The sequence below is a fragment of the Neofelis nebulosa genome, chromosome 7 (assembly GCF_028018385.1).
Source record: "Neofelis nebulosa isolate mNeoNeb1 chromosome 7, mNeoNeb1.pri, whole genome shotgun sequence".
NCBI classification, from domain to species: Eukaryota; Metazoa; Chordata; class Mammalia; order Carnivora; family Felidae; genus Neofelis; species Neofelis nebulosa.
The window spans coordinates 3913201-3932018 of record NC_080788.1 but is presented as its reverse complement, the minus strand read 5'-3'; the positions used below and the strand labels follow the sequence as shown (position 1 = coordinate 3932018).

Here is an 18818-nt window from a genome sequence, read left to right as displayed (position 1 = left end):
CCAAAAATAAATAAAAAAATGTTGAAAAAAAAAAAAAAAAAAAAAAAAGAAAAGTCCTGCTCCTCAGCACTGAGCGGAATCTCCTCGGGCTCACCCAGTCCCTGTCACTTGTGTCCGCCCTGCACATGCACACACATCCTCTCCGCAAACAATCACCCCACTGATGACACCTGTCTCTCTTCTTGTCTGTTTCCCACCCTGGACTGGGAGTGGCCCCGGGGGCGCAGAGATCCTGTCTGATTCACAGTGTCCTCCCCAACACCTGCCATTCCTGTTACGCGGCAGCCACCGGTGGAGCCTCAGTCATGACCGAGGGGGCTGAGTGACGCCAGCGGAGACCTGGGCTGAATCAGGACTGGTTCCCAGCAAAAGGGGTGCTCTGCCACGAGGCACGCCTCCCTGCCACATTCACTCGGCAAATATGTGCTGGGTGTCTTCTGCGTGCCGGGTCCTATTTTAGGGGCCGGAGACAGAAAAGCAGATAAAGATCCCCGCCCCTCGGCAAGCTGACAGCCCAGGGGGGTGTGGGCTCAGGCTTTCTCCAGGCACCGTGCCCAGCTTTCTATTGCCCTGTTTCCCCATTTCCCCTCAACGCTGGGACACTCACAGCGTTTACTGTCAACCTGTCGTGTATCTCCTAAGACTTCCATCTACTAAGTTCATCACTCAGGCTAAGCGGCTGAAGAACCTTCAATAAAAGGAAGTACCGAAGGGACAAAAGCTAGAGGCTTAAAAGAACCGCCCCGCCCCGGCAGAACTGCCACCCTCCACAGGGCTCCTTCTCTAGCCTGAGACAAGGCTCCAGCTCCCGCTGTCTGTGATCGTGAGTCGTCCACTGAGCTCCCCGGGAGGGCACGGGGTGCAGCTACTGCCCTTTCCCTATGACATCAGGTCCCCTTCCACTGTCCCTCTTGAGGATCAGATCACCTCCGTTCTGGAGCGCACCCATTTTCCCCCCGCCCCGCGCTGGGGGTGAGAATTTGCCCTTCAGGACTGGGTGAGACGAGGGGCTGCTTGCAAACCCCCCAGACCTGGACCAGAGACGGCCCTGATGGTCATTCCACCAAGACATCCATCCGTCTGCAGCCTGACCATCAGGTACATTCTCACCACACGTCTTCAGGAGAGACCGCAGACAAGGAATGCAAGTCCCCACGGGGTATCTGACCCCCCAAGCTCTTTGCTCCGGGTCACACCATCCAATGCACCCGGTGCACCTCCCTGGGGGTGCGGAGAGGGAGGTGCACACCGCAGAGGGCTCCGTCCGTGAGCGCTGAGGTCACCCACCTCTCCATGCCGCTCGTGGCTTGACAGCCAGAGGCAGGGGGCACTGAGCTCAGAGTCTCTGCCTCTCCCAGGAGCCCCTGTTCCCGCCGAGGAGGACGACTCCAGGGCCGGGAGCCGTGGGCTCCACCAGTGATGGCATGTCTCAGGCCGAGCCACCTCCGCCCGGAGCGTGCAACCCCGCCCTTGGCCCTGGCCCAGGAGTCCCTGCCACCGTCTGCCCGCTTCTCGCCCCGCTTTTCGCGGAAGGGACGTTCCCACGCTGGGCATGTCCTGATTGCTGATTCCAGAGTTACGGGTCCAGGGCAGGGCTGGGGGTGAGCTGAGCCACCGACATGTGCCCAGGGCCGCCCAGGTGTGACCGGACAGGCATCGGTGCTCCTCCTGTTCTATTTTTTTTAATTTTTGTAATGTTTATTTTATTTTTGAGGGAGAGAGAAAGAGACGGAGCATGAGCAGGGGAGGGGCAGAGAGCAAGGGAGACACAGAATGGGAAGAGGCTCCAGGCTCCGAGCTGCCAGCACAGAGCCCGATGCGGGGCTCGAACCCGCGAACCGGGAGATCGTGACCTGAGCCAAAGTTGGACACTTAACTGGCTGAGCCACCCAGGTGCCCCACGTTCCCCCCTGTTCTAAATAGGGCAGTCCTGAGCCTAATTTTCCTGCCAGGCCACCCTTCTCACCTCCCACCTCCACCCCCTGCCTCCAACACCCCTGTAGCCCCGTCCAGGGGTCCGGAGTGAGCAGGCCCACCGAATCCAGGCTCCAGTGGAAGGAGCTGGTTTTGCAGCCACATGGCGGGGGGTGGGTGGGGGGGGGTGTCTGGGTTTCCCAAGACACCGCAAGAGGGCCCAACCTCACAGGAGGGGACGCAGGAAGGGTTTGGATGGGCAGTGGCCTGTATGCCACATCCAGGCTCTGGAGTCCGCAAGGACATTAAGCCTCCAGGATGCATCCTCCTGGGAAGAACCTGCAGGTTCTTCCACAGTGGCACGTCCCAGGACAGGCCACTGTGCCTCTCCCAGACTAAGCCCCAGGCAGACGCTCCCCAGCCCCGTCAGCATGAGGTCACCCTGCCGGTAGGAATTTCCTGTCCCCCAAACACTGAGTGGAGACAGTCCTGCCCTCCACCCCATCCGTGGGCTCCCAGACTCACCAAACACCTCGGGCATTCATTGCCAGGCAGCGCTGGATCCTGGCCTCCAGGCCTCATCGAGGCTGGAGACAGGACAGGGTCCACCGTCCACGGCAGAAAGCAGAGCCAAGTGGGCGGGCCTGTTCCGTGGCCCTGTTCTGTGCACCAGACAAGCCCGCTTTCCTGAGCAGCAGACCCACCGAGCCCCATCGTGATTGCACCCTCCCGGTACTTAGCACAGTGGGTGGTGTGAGATCCCGGGTCTCTGGGGAAACTGAGACCTAAGCGACAAGGTACACGATCAGGTGAATCCTAGTCAGATGACGGTGACAGAAACCTTTCCCGGCTGGGACGCGAGCCCAGGCGTGCACTTTGCCACATGCTCCGCGAACCCCGCGAACCCGTGAACCCACCCCAGTGTCAGCTGCGAGGAGGGGGGAAATGGTCTCAGAAGCCTCAGAAGCAGGCTGTGGTGGCTGGGCCAGGCCAGGACTCGGCGTGAGGTTCCCCGAAAGCAGGACCGAAGGCAGAAGTGGAGGGGCTGTTTGCATGCGTGGGTAGAGATGCCAGGGGACAAGGGGGCCCAGCTCTCAAAACGTGACCAGAACAGGAGAGAGAGGCCGCTGTTCACTCTGGAAGGGGCTCGGTGTGTGAGGACACCAGGTGCCCGGGCCTCACGAGGGCCTGCTATTTGCACTCCCGGGACGCAGAGTCCTCGGATGGGCGGGCGTCCTGTCCAGACAGGTCCCTCCGGTCACAGAATCAGTCACAGGCGCCCTCAAGTGGATTCACAGCGGCAAGAGGAGGAGGGCGGACAGGAACGGTGAGCATCTGTCACACCCTCCCCCCCTTCCGGAAATAACCTAGCGGGGCTTCCAGGCGGCCAAGAGTGGCCCGAGATGGGTCACGAGACCCTGACACAGAATGACCTCTGATGGTGTGCCCACATTGGTGTCCACAGGCCAGAGAGATCGGAGAGAATCGGAGTATTTAAGCAGATGGGGTTTTAGTCCTTACAGTTCTCATTTGTCCCCCAATAGAATACCACTCGCTGCGTGTCTTCGGACTACAACTCAGTATTTGCTCGTGAAGGAAATGTGGACGATACAGAGGAACCAGGAGGGGACAACAAAGGTTACTTGGAAGCGTTTCTCCACAGGTAACTACTCTTCACTTTCCGTGTTACGTAAACACACCGCGTTGTGATTCACTGTATCCCCTTAAAAGTACACTATGAGTCGCTTCTCGTGTCAACAAACGCTCCTTGACATTCTTTTCTTTTTTGTTTTTAATTTTTTTAACGTTTATTTATTTTTGAGAGGAAGAGACAGAGCATGAGTGGGAGAGGGGCGGAGAGAGAGGGAGACAGAACCGGAAGCAGGCTCCAGGCTCTGAGCCATCAGCACAGAGCCCGACGCGGGCTCCAACTCACGAGCGGTGAGATCATGACCTGAGCTGAAGTCGGACGCTCAACTGACTGAGCCACCCAGGCGCCCCTCTTTGACATTATTTTCTAATGTCACTTTAGCATGCCTTTCCCATAAGCCTGACAGAAATTATGTCACCAATTCTTCTATTGGCCATTAAGGCGGCCTACAACCATGAGCCGTACAATTAAAAGCTGTGTTGACCAGCCAGAGAAATCTACACACACACACACACACACACACACACACACACACACACACACACACACACCCTCATTCTGAGGATGAATTCCTAGGAAGATACTTGCTGGGCAGGTGGTATGCACATTTTTAAGGCTTTGATACACATTGGCGAGTTGTCTTCCAGAAAGGTTGTTTCAATTTACATTCCCACCTACAAAGCAGGAGAATGTCTATAGCTCCCCAGCCTCCCCCACAATCCCCTCCGGACCTCCCCCCGCACCCCGCAAATGGGTATTATCCATCTTTTGTAATCTTTGTCAACTTGCAAGTAGAAAGTGGTCATTTTTAGCTGTTTAAATACCCATTTCTTTGATTTTTAGTAAGGGCAATCAGAGCATCTTTTGACTATTTTCATTTCTTCCTATGAAATTTGCCTGTTTACATAAATTATTTTATTACTGGATGCTTATTACGTCCCAGACATTGGGCATTCTCTACTTGGTGTGTTCACCTTTTCCTTACCAACCTTTAGGAGCTCTTTATAGGATATTAATATTAGGCTTTTGCTTGTCATGCTATAAAGACTTCATCCCTCTTTGTCTTTTTTTTTCTCTTTCTTAAAAATCTTTGTTTTTGAAAGAGAGAAAGAGAGAGAGAGAGTGGAAGCAGGGGAGGGGCAGAGAGAGAGGGAGACACAGAATCCGAAACAGGCTCCAGGCTCCCAGCTGTCAGCCCAGAGCCCGATGCGGGGCTCAAACCCACAGACTGCAAGATCATGACCTGAGCCGAAGCCGGACGCTTAACCGACTGAGCCAGCCAGGTGCCCCAATCCTGTTTCTCTTTTAATTTGGATTTTTTGGTCTTATGTAAATCTTAAATGTTAATGTAGTCAAAACTGTCAACTTTGGTGTTACACCAAGAAGAGTTTTCTCCGTATCAACAATATAAAAAACATAATTTTCTATACTCCCTCATTTATAATTTTATTTACTTTTATATTTTTAATTCCTCTTGCATTTATTTTGATGTCCGAATCAAACTGAGGAGCTAATTAACTTTACTTTTTCAAAAGTTTGGCCAATTTTCCCGACTTTATCGATGGAGCACTCTTTTCTTTTCTTTTTTATCCAAAGATTTAAGACAGGATTAATATTTTCTTGGTTTTTAATGTTTGTTATATTTGCATTTCTTCCTCAGTAAATGCCTACGCATAGGTCCTTGTCTGTTTTTCTCTGTGCCTTCCTCTCTTGTGGACTCAAATCCAGGACACTCGTTTTGAAGACACAACTCCTTTTTCCTCATTGATATTGCAAATCCTTTCCCCAGTGTGAACTCAGAGAATTAATTTTCATAAAGCTTTCTGCCTTAGAGAGAGGCTTTACCTTTCCTCTGCCCATATTAATCTTCTCATTGATGGCTTCTGACTTGGTTGTTGGGCTTGGGAAAGCCTTCCCCTTGCCAAGATCACATACATTGTCACCCCAAGCTTCTTTAGTTTTCCTCCTCCTTCTTACTTCACTGTCTTCTGCATTCCCGTCTGATTTATTTACAATTTATTTGGATATATTATTATTATTTTTAAAAATTTTTTCTAATGTTTTATTTATTTTTGAGACAAGGAGAGACAGAGCATGAACAGGGGAGGGGCAGAGAGAGGGAGACACAGAATCTGAAATAGGTCCCAGGCTCTGAGCTGTCAGCACAGAGCCCGACGCGGGGCTCGAACTCACGGACTACGAGATCATGACCTGAGCCGAAGTCAGCTGCTCAATCGACTGAGCCACCCAGGCGCCCCTATTTGGATATATTAGGCAAAAATCTAACTTTACCTTTTCCCCAAAGAGTTACCCAATGGCCCCCAGTAGTGTTTATGGAGTAATCTTTTCCTTTCTTATTGGAACTGTCACTTTTATCACACACTAAATTCCTACAGGTACCAGGTTCTGTTCCTTGGCGATATTCTGCCTCTGCCCTGCTTTTAACTCTGAGATTTCCACCCTACAAAACCACAGTCCTGGACCGGTCCAACCCCCGTCTTCCCACACCTCCTCTGGCTGCCGAGAGCTGATGGGAAGTTGCTCGATTCCGCTGGTTGGTGCTGTCCCACGTCCACAGTGTCCAGCCTCAGCTGGGCCCCAGCTCTGCCTTGCAGTCAGGCCGCCTCCCACTCCCAACCCCATAACAGGCATTTCAAACCCCCATCTCCTTCCTCCTCCACCCCATCGCCAAGATAACCTTCCCTTCTAGCTCAAGAAACAATATAAGCCCTATTGAATCTTTCTCAACCTCTGTATCCACCAACCTTCCCTCCTTGAGGAAAAACAATCGCCAACGTTTGCTGAGTCCTCATCGTGTGCCAGGCACTGTTTTAGCCACTATACGTGCGGTCCGTCCTCACAACAACTTTGTGGAGCTGGTCCTCTTATTCCCAGATAACAGCAAAAGAAACCGGAAGCCAGGTTACGTAGTTTGTCCGAAGTCACACTGCTAATAATGGTGGAAAAGTGTGACTGGACTCCCAGGCAGTGCCTTGAGAGTTCAAGTTCCTGACCACTTACTCTTGTGTGTGACTCTTTTCAGTCTTGCTGTGCATTAGCACGGGGAGCGCGGATTACCGCGGCTTTAATCTTTGTTCTCTGGTGTGGTAGGAAAATCATTCCCTTTTTCATTTATTCCCCAAATACTGAAGCCCCTCCTATGTGCCAGCCACGGTGCTGGGGATCCAGCAGCAGGCGAAACCAGACACAATCTCCATCCTCCCGAAGCTGATGGTCTGCTGGGGCCAACAGACATTGACCAAAGGATCGCATCGCCAACAAGCACAAAACCACATCCCAAGCAGATATCCCAAAGGATGGGAACGTGGCTCCGTGGGAGTGGCCAGTCAAGGCTTGAGCAGCGGGGGTGGGGGCGCAGGGGGAGAGCCTTCCTGAGAAAACGGCCAATGAGCTAAGGACCTAAGACCGAAGGTGAGGAGGAATCAACAGGCAGGATCCAGGCGAGGGCAGGGTATGTCCCAGTGTTCTCTCCACATTTAGTGACATGCCGGGTGAGGCCTCCAGGCAGACGCAGACACAGGACTGTCCGGGACCCCCCACCAGGCTCAGCCTGCGGCTGCCCCCAAGCCGTGGTCAGGACTCATGAGTCGGACTTGCAAGGTGTGGGACGAGGAGGTGATCTCCCTGTCCAGTAGTGTCATTAGTGACTACAGCTGTCGGCCCCACAACTTGTACCCATATATGATGCCACATGACCTCATCTGTCCACAGACTCTCCTGACTTCCAAAATGTTGACTGTGAAATTTTTTTAAAATGTTGGTTTAATTTTGAGAGAGAGAGAGAGAGAGCGAGAGAGAGCACACATACAAGTGGGGGAGGGACAGAGACAGAGGGAGACGCAGAACCAGAAGCAGGCTCCAGGCTCCGAGCTGTCAGCCCGGAGCCCAACGCAGGGCTCGAACTCACGGACCGCGAGATTATGACCTGAGCTGAAGTTGGATGCTTAACCGACGGAGCCCCCAGGTGCCCCAAAATGCTAAGAACTCTTATCGGAAGAGTCATGATGATTCTCTGTGGGGGGAGGAGGGATGTCAGGGTCTAAAGCAAACCTGGCTTTCATCCACGTTTGGGGAAGACCATCCATTCCCTTGTTGTCATGTTTTCTAGTGCAGGAACTTCTTGCCTCTAATCCTGATCCTTACTCTCTTCATAGGGATGGACCGAGTTACTGGATCAAAAAGAGGCTGACATACGCTGGTTCCCATTTGGAGGAACCAATCTTTCAAAGGCCCGTTACTCTCCTTCCCTCTACCTGGGACAGGTGCCAGGCTGCCATCCTGGGTGAGTACGTCGATTACTGACCTGAACTTTCCCCACATGGGCTGTCCCGACGCCTGTCCAGGGGCAACACGGAGGGGCACGTACGAAGCCGGGGCTGGCGAGCCCTTTTGGCCAGGCGTCTCAAGACGCATTTTCCAATCAGCTCGTTAATTACAAAGCTGATGGGTTAAATCTCCACCCATCTGTTTCACATGTCTTCTATTTATCAATTGGTTCCATATTTGGGAGAGGGGAAAAAAAAAAAGGAGTATTATTTATCCATCATCCTCCCCACCCCAACCCACCTGTAGGACACATATTGAGAGTATTTTCCCCGTTTAAGGCTCTGGGGTCCTAAATCAACTTCTGTAACGAAATGCAGGTGAAGATCTCTTAGAACCCAAGGATCAATGCCCACTCCCTTCCTCCAACCCCTGTTTGGGAGGTGATGGGGGATCTGAGATGGGAAACCCCGAGACAACAGTTCAAGCCTCCGACGTTATGTCTGAAGCTATTTTCCAGGGCACCCTCAGTCACCACCACCAGCAACACACAGGCCGTCTCCCCATGATTCACGACGTTGGATCATCTGGGCCTCTTCAGCCCTCTATTGACACAACTACTTGGGACATGTTTCCTGTGGCCAAGAGGCCACACCAAAGGCGTCCCAGGGTCCCTCGAGGGAACTGGAGGTGGGGGGAGACCCTTGCCCTCGTCGCGGGTCCTGCCTCGCATCTGTCAGTAGGTGACAGAGTTCTCACAGGTCATCTGGTCCCACGGCACAGGGAGGGGCTGGCGCTAGGGTCAGCCGCTGTTCTGGGGACAGCGGCGGCCGGGGGAGGAGAACAAGGGGTGACCCCTGAACAGAACCTTACGTAAGGGAGTAGGCACTCAGGGGGTGCTGTGGAGAGACAAAGGGCAGTTGTCCATCATCAGAGCCGCCAGGTGGAGACAGGGTTGTCGGCTAGGGGGTGGGAACGGTACTGAAACCTCGAAAGGGGCTGGTTGACATCATTGTCTCTGGGCCCCCCTTTGCCAGTCTGCATTTTGCCAGTGGGAGAGGTCGGGGGGGCGGGGACTGAAGAGAGGTGGAGGGCGGGCACTGAAGACGACTGACCTGAGTCAGGGCTGCCTGTCTGGGAAAACCCATCAATGCGGAAGTGGATTCTTGGTGATCTTTAAAGGCTTTGTGTTTGCACAGCTGGCAAGGGCGGGCCCATAGCAGCAACAGCGGCTGGCATTTTTGAGACCTTAAAAGTATGCTAAGCATCATGCTAAGCCATTACATTCTGGAACGCTTCCCCTGGGGAACAGCAGAGGGAGAGAAGGGGCGAGGCTAAGGTTTGGCTGAAAACGCACTTTTAGGAGGAAGGTCTGGCCTCTGCCTAGGGTGCCAGGGGCAGCCCGTCACTAACTCATGAGAAGCATCCTAACAGCCACTGTCTGAGGCTGCATGGCAGCCTGGGGACTGTCTGGCAGGGAGCTTGACTGGAGGACACCAGGTGGTGAGCGGGCAGGTAGAGGCATCCACGGAGGCCTGCCAGCCCTCTGCTCCGCCATCCCGGGGTCCCCAGCATCTCCTCTACCCTGTGCCCTCCCACACGGGACAGGGGGCTCGCTGCCACCTCCTGGCCTCAGCTTGGGGCAGCCCTCCCATCTCAGGGGAAGGGCAGCCCCACCTCCACCCGTGTTTGCAAACACAGACTTGAGAAGCAGCAGGTTCCTGGACCTCTCTGGACACCTCCCCTACCACGAGGCCGGCTGATAATCCCAGGACTCCCATAGCCCGTGACCTCCTCTTCGCAAGAGAAACGACAGCCCCTCTCTCCTGCCCCTGCTCTGGAGGAAACACGACCTGGGGTTTCTGGAATCCTAACAGGCACACGTAGGTCCAAGCTCAGGTTCAGGAATGGGCTCCTCCTCTCAGCCAGAGAAGATAAAAGAACCAAGACCTAGAGGGGGGAATGTCCCTGTGGATGCTCACGTCTTCCCTCGGCTTTATTTTTTTTTAAGAATAGTTATCTCGGACCCCCAGGGTTTACAGTGTTTCAGTCGGCTGCAGGGCTCTGACGCGGAGCCTGGTGTGCAAAGCACACACACAAGGGGGGAGGCTGCCTGCGGGGGGGGGGGGGGTCATTTTAAGAGTTTTAGGGAAAAGGTAGAGCCTAAGCCTTCTGAAACCTTAATCATCATTTATGGCTGGGATGCTGATGTGCCCGAGAAGCATCAGGGCTGCTGCTAGCAAACAAAACCAAAGTTATAAGCAAACAGGGCACTGCCACGGCCGTGTCAAATACTGGGCAAATTGGGGCGCCTGGGTGGCGCAGTCGGTTAAGCGTCCGACTTCAGCCAGGTCACGATCTCGCGGTCCGTGAGTTCGAGCCCCGCGTCGGGCTCTGGGCTGATGGCTCGGAGCCTGGAGCCTGTTTCCGATTCTGTGTCTCCCTCTCTCTCTGCCCCTCCCCCGTTCATGCTCTGTCTCTCTCTGTCCCAAAAATAAATAAAAAACGTTGAAAAAAAAATTAAAAAAAAAAAACTGGGCAAATTAACGTATTGTTAAGTTTTGAATATCGCAGGCCTTAGCCAAGCCTCTCCCTCTTTTTCTCTGTCCCCCAGACTCCATTCAGTCCCTTTACAGTATTTGAGAAGGAAGTACTCCTAAGCCCAGAGAGTCTGGGTTCTCTATTTTAGCTTCTTGAATTTAAAGTTAAGTATGTAATTTGTTTGCTCAGCAGTAGTCTTTGACAGGGATGTTTATCTTGTCTGAGAAATGTTTGGAAGTATGAAATATCCTAGTCATACTCAAAAGTCAACTTGGCCTGCTTCTCTTCCAGGAAAGGAACCCCCTCTGTATAAGTTCTGTTCCAGGTTGAAACACAGAAAACCCAACTGAAAGTAGGCCAAACAATAAAGGGTTTTATTGGCTTTTATAACTGGAAGCCCAGAAGTAGTTGGGTGGGCTTCAGGGTTGGTTTGATCCAGCAGTTTAGTGAGGAACTTAAGGATGGTAATTTTTTGCTATCTTTATGCTCTTGACTTCACCCTCTCTGAAAGCTTCATTCTAAAGCTGGTCTCCCTCATGATGACAGTTCCTGACTTCACAGGTGCACACCATGCCCTCCAGAAGATCAGAGAGTGTCCTTGCCTACAGTGCTCTTGGAAAGGTGAGCATTTTTATTTTTTGGAAGTGCTTCATCTCATGGTCCAGAGAACTAAATTGGGTCACAAGCTCATGGGAGAGTGCTATGGACTGAGTAGTTCAGGCAATCACAATGACAAAGGATGTGTGATTGTCCTGGTTGGCTTAGACCAAAAAGAACTCGCTCTTGGAGCACTCCTATCACACGTGCTACACCGTGGGGTGTGGGTAAGGGGTGGATGTTGCGGACATTACCACATGGTCCACCCCATTCTCCCTAGCACTGCCGCCATCTTTGGCAAAGAGTTACTCAGCTTTCCGTCTCATGGGTGGAAAGCACATCACTGCTGGGACAGCTCATGCTGTGGTAGGTCAGCTGCGACATGGTCCCTTCTCGTGCAGAATACGGCTGCCTCAACCTTCTCGCATCTCTACCTTCTGAACCGTCAGAGAACAAAGCTAGCTCCCCATTTTCACTGGCCCTTCTTTCTTCTGAGCAGAGGAGCCGGCGAGATACTGATTTTTCAGGGACTAGGAGGAAAACAAGTTGACTGTCCTTCCTTCCACGCTTTTATCAGGGTTCTGCCTTAAGAAGGCAACTCTTGGGGCTGTGTCTTACACCAGCACCCGTGGCAAAGGAGGCATAGTAATGAGACCCTAAAAGAGGAGGGGGGAGATCTTGAAGATGCTTGCCTTGGGGTGATCTTGTGGGTTCCTCAAGCAGTAGCCCTGCTTCTGGCATGTCTTGTCCAAGTCTATGGATGGGATGCAGTTTCTCTCCCAGAGCCAGTTTGGGGAGCACAGAATGTGGTTCATTCAGAGACTACAATTACTCCTGATGGTCACGTTTCACCTGGCCTTGTGGGTGCCACACAGACAGGTCTTTGTAATATTCTCATCACTACAATTTCAGCAATAAAATAAGTTACTTCTTGCCCTCCCCTATCAACCCACTGGCCTAAGAGCATGTCTTGCCCCAGTGGCTAATACCGAAGACAGCAATGAAGCCACATGAAAATAATGACATGGGTAAACTTCTTTCCCAATCTTTGCTCCCCATTTCTTTTTCGTGTCTTATTGCATAAAAGAACCTTTCTATATTAGTAACAATGGTAACGACTAGACAGTAGGCTCCCTGAGAGCAGACATTACTTTTATATGGCTTTGTATGCCAGCACCAAGCACCTGGGATATACCCGAGACCGTGTGTGTTACCTGCCCACAGACAATGATGAGACCAAGTATAAAAAACAGAACTGTGACTTCCATCCTGCAGCAACGCACCCAGGAAACCAATCATTCTATCTGCAGTAATTAGTCTAGGAAGCTGCTAGAAGCCAGACATGCAGGAGGCCAGATTGCTGTCTTTAGCAGCAATCCAGGAAGCTAAGCTCTTTCACAATCAGCCCCGAATGGCCAGACTTCACGAATAACTAAGAGCTTCCTTACATTTTGTCTTTGTTTCCAACTTAGGACCAACCAGAGCCAGCCAGATATGACCCCTAACCGATCACATCGGATATCCTGCTTCTGGTTAGTTCACCTGCCGCCTCCCCACTCCCAGCAGCCTCTGGTTGGGCCACACCTGAAGCCTTGCCTTTCTCCATGGTAAATCTTGCCCCCTGCCCTGCCTGCCTTCGAGTCTCTGCCCTGATGCAAGTGACGGGAATGGACTCTCGTTCTACAGCGGGTTCAGAATAGACTTTTGCTTGTGTTATTTGGATTTGGTTTATTTCTACATAGTCGGTTCTCAATAATTGTTGAGTGGAGGAAGAAAAGGGTTAAAGATGTTGAGGAAATCTACATGGAATACAATTATCCCCAGCTTTACTGAGCTACACCTGCCACCACGTTGCGTAAGTTTAAGGTGATTTGCGACACGCACAGCTACGTAATTTTTATTCGCCAAGCACATGTAACGAAGCTGGGAAAAATCCACATTAAAAAAAAAAAGAACAAAGGAAGGAAGTAGGGAATCTGTTCTGTTTCTTTGTTTAGAGGGACTACTAGATTTTTGCCATTTGACATAATTTTCTCCATTAAAAACAATCAGGCTGAGAAAAGACAAGAATTCAACATCTCACGTGACTGAACCATGAGGTTAAAATGTGGGTTCTGATCCAGTAGGTCTGGGGTGGGGCCTGAGGTCCTGCGTTGTAACAAGGTTCTGCAGGGAGCCAGTGCTGCTGGCTTATCCCACACTCAACGCAGCCAGAGCTTCGAGGTCTGGGAGGTAACTCCAGGCGGACCACACCATTTCTGTCCCCAACATCTCAAAACCAAGATGGAGAGCCTACGTCTCAGATAGAGAAACTGTATGTGATGGTCCCTGGTGGAAATCAATTCCTCTACAGGTTACCAAGAACACAGAAAACAATGTATATTTTGATTCCAATAAAAAAAAGGAAATGATGTTCCCCGGCAGCCTTCCTGTTCAGAAACAAAAACTCCTCCTCATGCTTTGATTAAAGGTAAGGTGCTTTCTTAATCTGGACTTATTGACGGCACAGCTGGGCAAATCCCGCTGCGGCAAATTATTGCCAAATGTTGTGGAATCTCCCTTGCCATGCTGGTTTGACGGTTTGGTTGGAATTCTGAGCTAGGGGGAGAAGGACATTTGGGAAATTATTTTGCCTCGCTGAACGTGACAGACCCTGGGACTCGTGTGTGATGATTACCAAAACCAGTACTCACGAGCGCTTTCCCAAATTAGGACTCATTCCCCTGAGCCGACTCTTTACGACATGTGCTGAGCCCGACCCATCCCGATCGCCCCGTTTTGTCATCTGACTTGCAGACGGGTGCCTGATCTCCTTTGATATGCTGTACATGACATACTAACAAACCCTTCTCTCTAATCAAAGGGATCGGACATATGCCACCATCAGGAGCCGGGCGAGGCAAACACAGACCAGATGTGCTCCTACAGGTCGGACGGAATGAGTGGATTTGGAACATACACTTGGCATAGTCTCGAAATTAACCCTAGGATCTAATTTTAAAACAAAACCCCACATTTTTTCACAAGACAGAGACAACACAGCCAGCCAGCAGCTTTCGACAGCAGCAATACAGCAAAAGTCCTGGGATAACTTTTCAGGCATCCGCTTAGAAGTAAAGCATCATCTGTGAAAGTTCTTAGGCCAGACGGTCTCTAACGGGACCGTTTTAAAATATCTAATGGGAAAACACTTCCACAAACACCAATAGGCATATGTATCTATGGGTTTTAAACCAGCCTTGTAAATAAAGGTAATTATAATATTCGCTCACACGTATTGATTTTTAAAAATCTTATTGCCGCATGGATGTCTACAATAGGATGAAAGTTAGTCTTTTCTAACAATTCTGTCAGGCTGTTTTCTTTCAAAAGGGGAATGAATAAGTGCTCGACAAGGAGGCTGTGCCAATGGAGGTGGTCAAGGAGTGCCAGGATGAGAGGAGTCCCTGGGGGGCTCAGTCGGTTGAGCGTCCGACTTCGGCTCAGATCACGATCTCACGGTTCGTGAGTTCGAGCCCCGCGTCAGGCTCTGTGCTGACAGCTCGGAGCCTGGAGCCTGCTGCGGATTCTGTGTCTCCTTCTCTTGCTGTGCCCCTCCCTGCTTGTACTCTCTCTCTCTTTATTTCTGTCTCAAAAATAAATACACACACACACACAAAAGAAGTGCTGGGATGAGAGGCAGGTGGTGAACCAGAGGCTGGGTGAATTATCTAGAAGGGCCTTGAAGCCAGAGATGTCTGAGATTCTACATCTGACGTACCCACTCATTTCCTCCACTCCAACTCAAGACTGCTGCACGTGGCCAGGGAAGGGCCGTGCTGGCCCCTCGGTGTCATTTCTGGAAAGGGACAGACCAATCGAACCGCTTTCCTAGACCTTCTCTCCCTCACCCATCACTGTCACTTCTGGGAGGCAGAGCGAGAAAACAGTCTATATTCTTTGCGTACACAGATCTGAGTCCTAGCTCCCCACTTACCGTCCGGCGACCTCGAGAAGGTCGGCTACGGTTGCTCCAAGCTTCTTTAATCGTCTTGTTATTTCTGTACGTATTCAGTGTGTACTGAGTGTTTACTGGATGTCAGGGTTGACTGTGCTGGGTTTGGGGAGTGTGGCAGCGAGGAAGACACCGTCCCCCGCCCCCACGCGGAGGAGATGGAAATAAGGAAGGAAACGGCAATGCGAGGTGTCGGTGACAGCACGGTCGGGGTGACAGGACGCAGGACGACAGCAGCCTCCTCTTCTCTAAAGAGGCAGCTTCTGGTGGCAACAAAGCATCGGTGCCAGTTGGACGAAAGATGGGGCGCGGCAGGCGGAGGGCATGTGGGGAGTCCGGGGGACGGCCCGCTGTCCGTCGTGGCCACAGCCCGGCATCGGGGAGGGGATGCGGAAGGCAGGGAGACGAAGCGGAGAAACGCAGCTGGCAGAACAATCCAGAAGCAGAGCATAAGCCTTGAGATGAGGACACGGGCTTGAGGCATCTTGTGGGGAGTGACGGGTCTCGGTTCCTCTTCTGGCCCAGTCAGAGCCTTTGACGGAGGATGTGTCCCTTCTAGACGGTCAGGGAACGCTTCTCCAGGGAGGTGCCCGAGCTGGAAAGGGAAGGGGCGGTCATTCCAGGCAGGGGGACCTGGAGAGGAGGACACGGGAGCCCGGGGCGCCCAGAGCACGGCAGGGGCCGTGTGTGCGAGCCCGGGCTGGAGAGGCGCGTTGGGCTCGGGGGCCCGAAGGGGTTCGTCGTCCTCCAAGGAGCGTGTCACAGTGGCTGACGTGGTGGAGACAGCTCGACTTTTGACAGGCACACCGCTCCTGTGTGGACACCGGGTCCGGGGTCACTGGCGGCCAAAGGGGGTGCGGGGAGGAGGCTGTCGATGGGGTTTAGGGGAAGAATCATGGGGCCCTGGAGCAGAGGTGTGACGGGGGAGCTGAAGAGAGTGGATGGTGTCTTTGGGAGAAACTGAGGTAAACCCGACAGAACCTGGGGATGGAGAGAAGTGTCCACGGTGAGCCCCGGAGGTGCCTCCCAGACCCGCCATCTGATATGTGGAACCCGGTGCACTGAGCTACGGGGGTGGGGCTGGGGAGGCTGTCCCCAGCTCTGTGGTCAAGTGTTCGGTCCACATGCACGAAGTTCTGTCATTGAAAGGAAGGAGAGAAGAGGTAATAGGGGACAGTCAGCATTTTCCATCGTAGGGAACCCACTAAACACTCGTAGGAAAATACCACACTCCACTCCAGTGTGGTCCTCAAAGACTTTGTGGCCTTTCCCTGAAGAGTGGAAGAATCCGAACTCCGTGTCGGGGCCGAAGGAGGGCCACTGTGTTCCTAGAGGAGATGCCCGGGCTGGGCCTCCCGAGTCCCCTCATACCACGGCTAAATGTCTTCAGCACTTGAGCTGACCAGTGGTGGGTTTCTCTAATGAGGGTGGGAAGGGAAAGACTCCACTGGAGGAGAAAAATGGAGAGGATGAGGGGCGCCTGGGTGGCTCAGTCAGTTGAACGTCCGACTTCAGGTCAGGTCATGATCTCACGGTCTGTGAGTTCGAGCCCCGCGTTGGGCCCTGTGCTGACAGCTGGGAGCCTGGGGCCTGCTTTGGATTCTGTGTCTCCCTCTCTCTCTGCCCTTCCCCTGCTCATGCTCTGTCTCTCTCTGTCTCAAAAATAAATAAAAACATTAAAAAATAAAAATAAAAATAAAAATAAAAAAAATGGAGAGGGTGGCATCTCTGATGAAACTTGCTTTGTGTTTTATGGCCGTCGTGTGCTGCTAATGCCCCCAGCAAGCTGCCGCGAGGTGGAGACAGGCCTTGCAGCAGGACAGGCAGTTCATCCAGACCGCGCCGCCTCCTGGGCCTGCACAGGGACAGTATTTTATTTTATTAAAAAAAATTTTTTTTAACGTGGGGGAGGGGCAGAGAGCGAGGGAGACACAGAACCCAAGCAGGCTCCAGGCTCTGAGCTGTCAGCACAGGGCCCGATGCGGGGCTCAAACTCACAAACCAGGAGATCATGACCTGAGCCGAAGTCAGATGCCCAACTGACCGAGCCACCCAGGTGCCCCTGCAGAGGGACAGTCTTTACGCCACAAGAAACTATTCATTAAGCAACATTCACCGTGAATACCGTTCAATGCCAGCCAAAGACACTAAATTGTGCCTTAATATTCCATGAGGACAGGTGCTCACACTAAGAAATATTTCAGGACCCCCCAAGATAACAGCAACCTCAGGCAAGTGAACCCTCATAACATTTAACTGCTGCATCCGGCCTGACGTGTGCCATCTCATACCCTGTGCCTTAGCTGTTTACGCACACGTCTTCATTTCCCGTTCTCAGCAACCTACTTGGACGAATGACATACTTGAGTAAACGGCACATGAGTTGAACAGTTTTCTAGAGACAGAACCACAGAATGCTCAGAGGTGTGGCCTGGCTGCTAAGACTGTAACATACACAATGTGTCATGGGGTTTTGGTAGAAGAAACCGAGAGAGGAGCAGTTGACCCTGAGGGAGGGAAGGCCTTTGCTGAGCTCACATAGGGTCCCAGGCAAAGTAGCTGCTGGGCATATATTCATTTTTCCTCTCTAAGCAGAATTGAGGGGACAAACTGTCACCACATGGAAGCATTTCTACCTTGCAAAATTATTCCAAGGAAAGAAAAAATGCAAGAGCATTTTTGGCCAAGAGGCAAAATGCAATGTAGACTTTCAGACATTGCCAGAACCACAAAACCCGTCTGAAATTAAGAAGTGTCCCAACGATTTGAAAAAGAAAACCCATTCAGAATGGAAGTGAGGGGACAGAGATGGGACAACAGTCTTCCCACTATCCCTAGTCCAGAAGTCCACTTCCTGCAGCCACATCATGAACAACTGTCCAGTGAGCATCTCCGTGGGACTAAAATCACAAACAACGAATACAGTCTTGGCACGTTCAACTGTTCTGTTTGTAGACAACACCTGAGGCTTTGAAATGGGGTGGGGGACCCAGCCATACTCATGCGAAAGCAACACGCTTGTTCCAGAAGACCACAGTCAATAATGGGAAATGCCTGCTAGCAGGAAGCTTTTAAATTACCGAGACCATTAGATGCAGTGGACATGACTTGAGCACACATACGTCTCTTGGAGTCGAAATATGAATGGATAATGGAATCTATGAAAGAAGGGATCAATGAAGCATTGCAATCTGCAAACAAAGGGAAGTGGACAGATGCCAGAGGAGACAGGTGAATGTTGGGATTACACCTCGCCCAGCTTTTTTTTTTTTTTTAGTTTACTTATTTATTTTGAGAGGGAGAGAGAGCAAGGCAGGGCAGTGAGAGAGAGGCAAAGAGAAAATCCCAAGCAGGCTCCAAGCTGTCAGCACAGAGCCCGATGCGGGGCTTGATCCCACCACTCTGAGATTATGGCTTAAGCCAAAATATGAGTTGGTGGCTTAACCAACTGAGCCACCCAGGTGCCCCATACCCAGCTTTTTTACAAAAGCCTTGAACTAGGAGTAAACAGACTGGCTGTAAAGAGTAGCAGTTATGAAATATTTGAAATCTTTTGTAAGATTTCGGTTTTATATACACAATGGAGTACTACATGGCAATGAGAAAGAACGAAATATGGCCCTTTGTAGCAACGTGGATGGAACTGGAGAGTGTGATGCTAAGTGAAATAAGCCATACAGAGAAAGACAGATACCATATGGTTTCACTCTTATGTGGATCCTGAGAAACTTAACAGAAACCCATGGGAGAGGGGAAGGAAAAAAAAAAAAAGAGGTTAGAGTGGGAGAGAGCCAAAGCATAAGAGACTCTTAAAAGCTGAGAACAAACTGAGGGCTG

At 51.6% G+C, this 18818-nt stretch overlaps 1 long non-coding RNA gene across 2 annotated transcripts; it reads left to right on the top strand.

Annotated features, from left to right (window-relative positions):
* Nucleotides 1-7691: 7691 nt before the first annotated feature.
* LOC131515944 (uncharacterized) lies at nucleotides 7692-14260 on the top strand. 2 transcript variants are annotated; one of them, XR_009263758.1, is made up of 3 exons: nucleotides 7692-7868; nucleotides 10937-11011; nucleotides 12460-14260. It is a non-coding gene; the product is annotated as an uncharacterized LOC131515944 (long non-coding RNA). The 2 variants fall into 2 exon arrangements; XR_009263757.1 differs by having other exon boundaries at nucleotides 7700-7868; nucleotides 10952-11011.
* The last annotated feature ends 4558 nt before the right edge of the window (nucleotides 14261-18818 follow it).